The sequence below is a fragment of the Orycteropus afer genome, unplaced genomic scaffold, assembly GCF_000298275.1.
Source record: "Orycteropus afer afer isolate SDZICR_OR568_19922 unplaced genomic scaffold, OryAfe1.0 scaffold00974, whole genome shotgun sequence".
NCBI classification, from domain to species: Eukaryota; Metazoa; Chordata; class Mammalia; order Tubulidentata; family Orycteropodidae; genus Orycteropus; species Orycteropus afer.
In genome coordinates this window covers 265,385-271,021 of record NW_006922561.1, presented here as the reverse complement: position 1 = coordinate 271,021, position 5,637 = coordinate 265,385, and positions in this window count along the sequence as shown.

The window sequence follows — 5,637 nt, the reverse complement described above, 5'->3', positions numbered from 1 at the left end:
ATCTTCTGTGTCTGTGTTAATTGGTTTCCCTTTTCTTTGTTGAAGAGGGTCTGTGCAATCCTTCTGCCTAGTCCGCCATCTTGCCCCGCCTCTCGGGAGTAACTTTTTTTAGAAGGGTTTTTTTCATTTCCTCCTCAATTTCCTAATTATTCTCTGTTCATAAGAACTAAAATTTCAACATCACAGACTTCCCCCATCCAACTGGAGCCAAAGAAAAATAAAGGGGAGGAAAGCAATAGAATGTAGAGGTAGGAGACATTCAATCTGACAAACGATTGTTTTTGTTTCTTAATTCAAATATTTCATTTCACCCATTTCAGCAACTAAGAGGTATACAATATACCCTTCCCTGAAACTCTAGCACTGGCCCAAACAAAACGACTTCATAGTCTAAATTATAAAGCTAATTTCACAATGTACAGTCCACAGAGATACCACAGGGAGAATACCAAGAGTCAAAAAAAGATTAATGGGCAGGCCCTCTCCCGACACCTCCCACCACTTAACAAACCCATCCCAACTTTCTTTGGAAACCCAGAAGGTCAGAGAATTGGAGAGCCCACTTGATCTTAAACCAGGAAATGCCTTGTTTTACAAATAAGCATAAAATTCCAAGAATGTAAAGGCAACTAGAAATAATTGTGTATAAAGTTGAGGACCTATACTGACAGGATTTGTGACCAATTCAAGATAATCAGCTTCTTTGGGATTCTCATTGCAGTTTGTGAATATTCTTCCTAGAAAAGTTCTTCTCTTAGAATGAAGAAAACCAAAGATGCATGGAAACAATTATCCCAAGGAATTAGTAGACTGTACGATCCTCAGCCTGTATGACCATTAGACCAGAAGGACTAGATGGTCCCTGGCTACCACTGTCAACCCCTCAGAAAGGGATCAGTGCAAGAGATCCTGGATAGAGCGGGAGAACAATGTGGAACAAAACTCAAAATGATTTAAAAAAAAAAAAAAAAAATAGCAGGTTTAGAGACTATGACCCGTAGTTACCATTCAGATCTGGAACTGAACTGACTCCCATGGCTTCCAGCCAAAAAATAGACAGGCGTTTGGGTGAATATTTAACATCATAGATAAACTCCTTAGAGCAATCAAACATGAGAGAACAGAAGCGAAGTGTTTGCACAGGGAGACAGCTGGGATGATGAGGCCAGGAAGGCACAGGAAAGAAGGACACAGGGAAGAGGTAACTACAGGGAGGAAGTAGGAAGGGAGCTGTTACACTGTGGGGCACTGCAGTCAATGTCATGAATCAAAATGTGTATCAACTGCTGTATGGAAAATGCATTTGCTTTGTAAACTTTCACCCAAATCACAGTAAAAATTAAAAACAAAATGAAATTAAAAAGAAAAGTTCTGCTTTGGATTCCATTACCCAGTATTATCCTATACCATCTGCTGCCTATCTGTCTATATCCCAGTTTCTACAACTGCTGACTCCTTTCTTACCCTACTCGGGCTTCCTAAGACTCTGTCCTCAGACCTTTCTCTTCACCCTCCCCCTCAATTATTCTCTTTCCTATCTTCTTACTGATAACATAAATTTGTTCCTCTCATCCTGAGCTCCAGGCTCAATTTCCCTACCACCATTTAAACCTTTTGCACCTGGTTACTCAAATGAGTACTTCAAACTCAACATATCCAAAACAAAACTCATTTTCCAAACTAAATTCATCTCTCTTGGCCCCAACTTCCTGCTCCTGTTGGCATTATCATTCTCTTAGTTACCAAAGTTGAACCCTCACAGTCACAGATGGATCCTCTCTCCTCTCCTTATCACATCCAATCCAATATCAAAAAAGCTACTTAGAATTGCCACAATTCCACCCACTGTTTCCATTCCCACTGCTGCTACCTTAATTCCCTTTGCATTTTCACTCTCCTGGCTATGATGACAACAGTTTTCTAACTAGTCTGTCCATATTTCGTTCTAATCTGATGGTGCTGGGCAAATGATCTGATCCCCCTAAACTGCAACCCAGATCATTAGCACTTCTCATTGCCTACTGAAATACATACAAATTAGGCCAGCCTTTAAAGCCAAGTTGGAGTACCTTTTTGAGTAACCAAAGCTAATGAAAGTGCTAAAGCAGAATACCTAAAAGCAGCAATTTCCTACTCCATTTATAAAATCTAAACAGTGATTCTAAAACCTTACTGTGCATACAAATCTGGAAAACCCAAAACCAAAACCATTGCTGTTTAGCTGATTCCAACCCATGGTGGCCCTATAGGGCAGAGAAGAATTGCCCCATTGGGTTTCCAAGGCTGTAAATCATTGCAGAAGTAGACTGCCACATCTTTCTTCCTGGAGCAACTGGTGGGTTCAAACTGCTGATCTTTCAGTTAGCAGCGAGCATTTAGTCACTAGACCACCAGGGCTTTCCTGAAGGAAGTGTTAAAACACAGATTCTTGGGCATGCTCCCAGAGATTCTGACTCAGTAGGTCTGGGGTGGGAAGAATATGTTTCTAATTAACAAATGTTGTCAGTATCACTTTGAGCAGCTCTGATATAGATTTTGTTGCTGTTGTTATGTGCTGTGGAGTCGGACTTGACTCATAGCGACCCCTCCTTGGGTTTCCAAGGCAGTATCACTATGGAAGTAGATTGCCCAACTTTCCTTCCAAGGAGTGGCTGGTAGGTACTCCATTTATATTGTTTGTAGCAAGCAGCCTTTCCTAATAGAACTCCAGTGCTAATGTGGCATCTTCTCTCTGCCCCAAGGCTATGTTATTAAGAAAAGGCACCCTAGGCCCAAGGCCAGAATGGTTCAAAGCCTTCCCAGTAATGAGTTTAAGCATGAAATGTAATATGATTCTGGGCAGTGAGCCTTGAGGGTAGAGTATGCTAAAGAACTCTGAAGGCTTTCCTCACTGAAAAGAGAGACACGTGAGAAGGGATAGCAACTGGACATAATGTGTATGTACACACCCACAGCCCTGGCTGGCGTAGTGCCTAAGGCATGTGACTGCTAACCAGAAGGCTGGTGGTTCAAACCTACCAGCTGCTCCTCGGAAAGAAGGTTGGGCAATCTACTTCCATAGTGATTGTGGTAGTTATGTTTGTGTGTCAACTTGGCTGGCCTGGTTGAGTGGTTGGGCAGCTGGTGGTAGTTATTCCCCATGATGAGACTGGAAATCAACTCCATGGTGGGATCTACCACAAGCAGCTGAGTAGCTGCCTTTGGGGGTGTGATCTGCTTCCTGTATATAAGGAGAAGCCTTTGGGAATGGTCTCTAGCCTTTGGCATGCTTGGACCCTGCATGTAGCCGTGTCGTTGCTCAGCAGCCTGCTATGCTCTGCTGACCTTGGAACTTACAGTGGACTTAAGTTAATGGCCTGCCGTGTGGATTGATAACATCAGGACTGTGCCTTTTTCCTTGTCAACCTTGGGGCTTCTCAGCCTCAGCAGCCAGAGGCTGTCTGAGTGAAGAAATGCCTCTAGCTCCAGTGGGCCGGGAGCAGGAGGCAGAGCTGGAACCCAAGGTTGAGGGGCTTTCACCCAGCCCCTAAAGCCTGGCACTTTGAACTTGGACTTAAAGCCTCCAAATTGTAAGAATAAACTCCTGTTTGTTAAGGCCATCCCATTTGTGCTATTATTTCTTGTGAGAGCAGCACTAGGTAACCAGAACAGTGATACTGCCTCAAAGGAAGGGTCACTATGAGTCAGATCTGATTTAACGGTAGTGAGTTTGGTTTTTTTTTTATAACCCTAGTTTCTTCTGCCATTCAGTGACCATGAGGAAGCTGACCTAAGAATGAGACAGAGTTAAGGAAAGAAGGAAAACAAAACCAAAAAAAAAAACCACCAGTCAGTCTCTAATGTAGTCTCTGTACCGAATCAATCAATCCTAAAACATTCTACTTTAAGACTTATAAAAGTCCCTCATTTCCAAGCTAACTGAGTTGGTATTTTTCAGCTCCATGAAATTAAAAGCATCCCGTTACAAGACTGCTCCAAAGCACTCATCTTAAGCGCTCTTCTGGACTTTTAAAGAGATGGAGGCAGCAATGAGAAAAGAAGAAAAAGAAATTGAATAGCCAAGTATGAATTCTAAAACCATGAGAATCATTCCAGCTTCAGGGGAACCTCCCTGATCTCTCACCCACAAAGGCTCAAACTCTGCGACTTGACAAACCTCTGCCATTTTCGTGGTGGTGGTCCTAGGGTTCTGAGTGGTGGCTTCTAAACATTCAGAGAGGATTTCTGCCACAACTCTTTTATGTGGAGGATGTAATCGGACCTACCTCTGCATTTATCAAACATCCCTAACACTCAAAATCTTTGTGTAGATGTCTGTCTACAACCCTAAAATGTATTTCTTTTAAAGACACAATCCATATTTTGTTATTCAACTTTGTATTCCCAGCACTTACCAGAGTGTAGGCATTAGGCTGGGGATCAAAGACTTAAATTCCAATATAAGATATTAATTAGTGGCCCAAACAACCCCTATTCATTTATCAGGGTTTAACTTAAATGTAATATCCTTCTAGAAATCTTTCTAAACTAAATAAGGTTGCCAATTACATGTTCATATGATAGATTCTTAAATATTCTTTTTATAACATACTTTTTAAATATGTTCAATACCTATCTTACTTACTTCAACAAAGTATACATTTTGAGACTACATCATGTCTATCTTATTCACAGATGTATTCCCATTGCCTAATGCAGATACCTGAAGCACAGTAGTATACCTCAAGTAATGTTTATTAATGTATAAAAGCCTATTATGATCCAATTAATAAGGAGTCTTGGTGGCACACAGTGGTTAAACACTCAGATGCTCACCAAAAGGTCAACAATTTGAACCTACCAGCCCTCTGTGGAAGAAGGATGTGGCAGTCTTCCAAAAGATTACAGCTTTGGAAACCTTATAAGCTAGTCCTACTCTGTCCTGTAGGGTTACTGAGTCAGAGTAGACTTGACTCAACTGCAGTGGGTATGATCTAGTTATGGGCGCAAACGAAAAAACTTACTGCCATGGAGTTGACTCCACCTCATAGCGACCCCCATCGGGATTCCAAGGCTATAAATCTTTATGTTAGAAGACTGCCTTATCTTTCTTCCACGGAGTGGCTGGTGGGTTTGAACCACTGGCCCTTTGATTAGCAGCCAAATGCCTTAACCACTATACTACCAGAGCTCCTGTATTTATGGGCTGGACATAGATAAATAAGGCAGAGTCCAGTCTAGTGGAGGTAGTACCTGACAAGGTCAAACAGTGCCCAAGAGCTACGATTTTTGGCCATGGGGAGGAAGTATAAAGAAAAGCATGCACTGTATCTTGAGCACTTGAAGTCTCAGTCCCTAAAACTTCATAAGCAAACGCTGATTTATTAATCAAGGATCAGGGATGTGGTCAAAAAATTCCAAACTGGCAAGCAGTCTAGATAAAATGATCTTGAAATTTCCATTTTGTTATCTTATATAAATGGCAATGTGATAGTTGACTAATTTCAGGAATTAAAATCAGGCAGTTTACATATATGTTGTTGTCAGGTACCATCGAGTCAATTTTCAACTCATAGTAACCCCCCCCATAACAGAGCAGAACTGCCCCACATAATTTTCTTGGCTATAATCTTTACAGGAGCAGATTGCCAGGTCTTT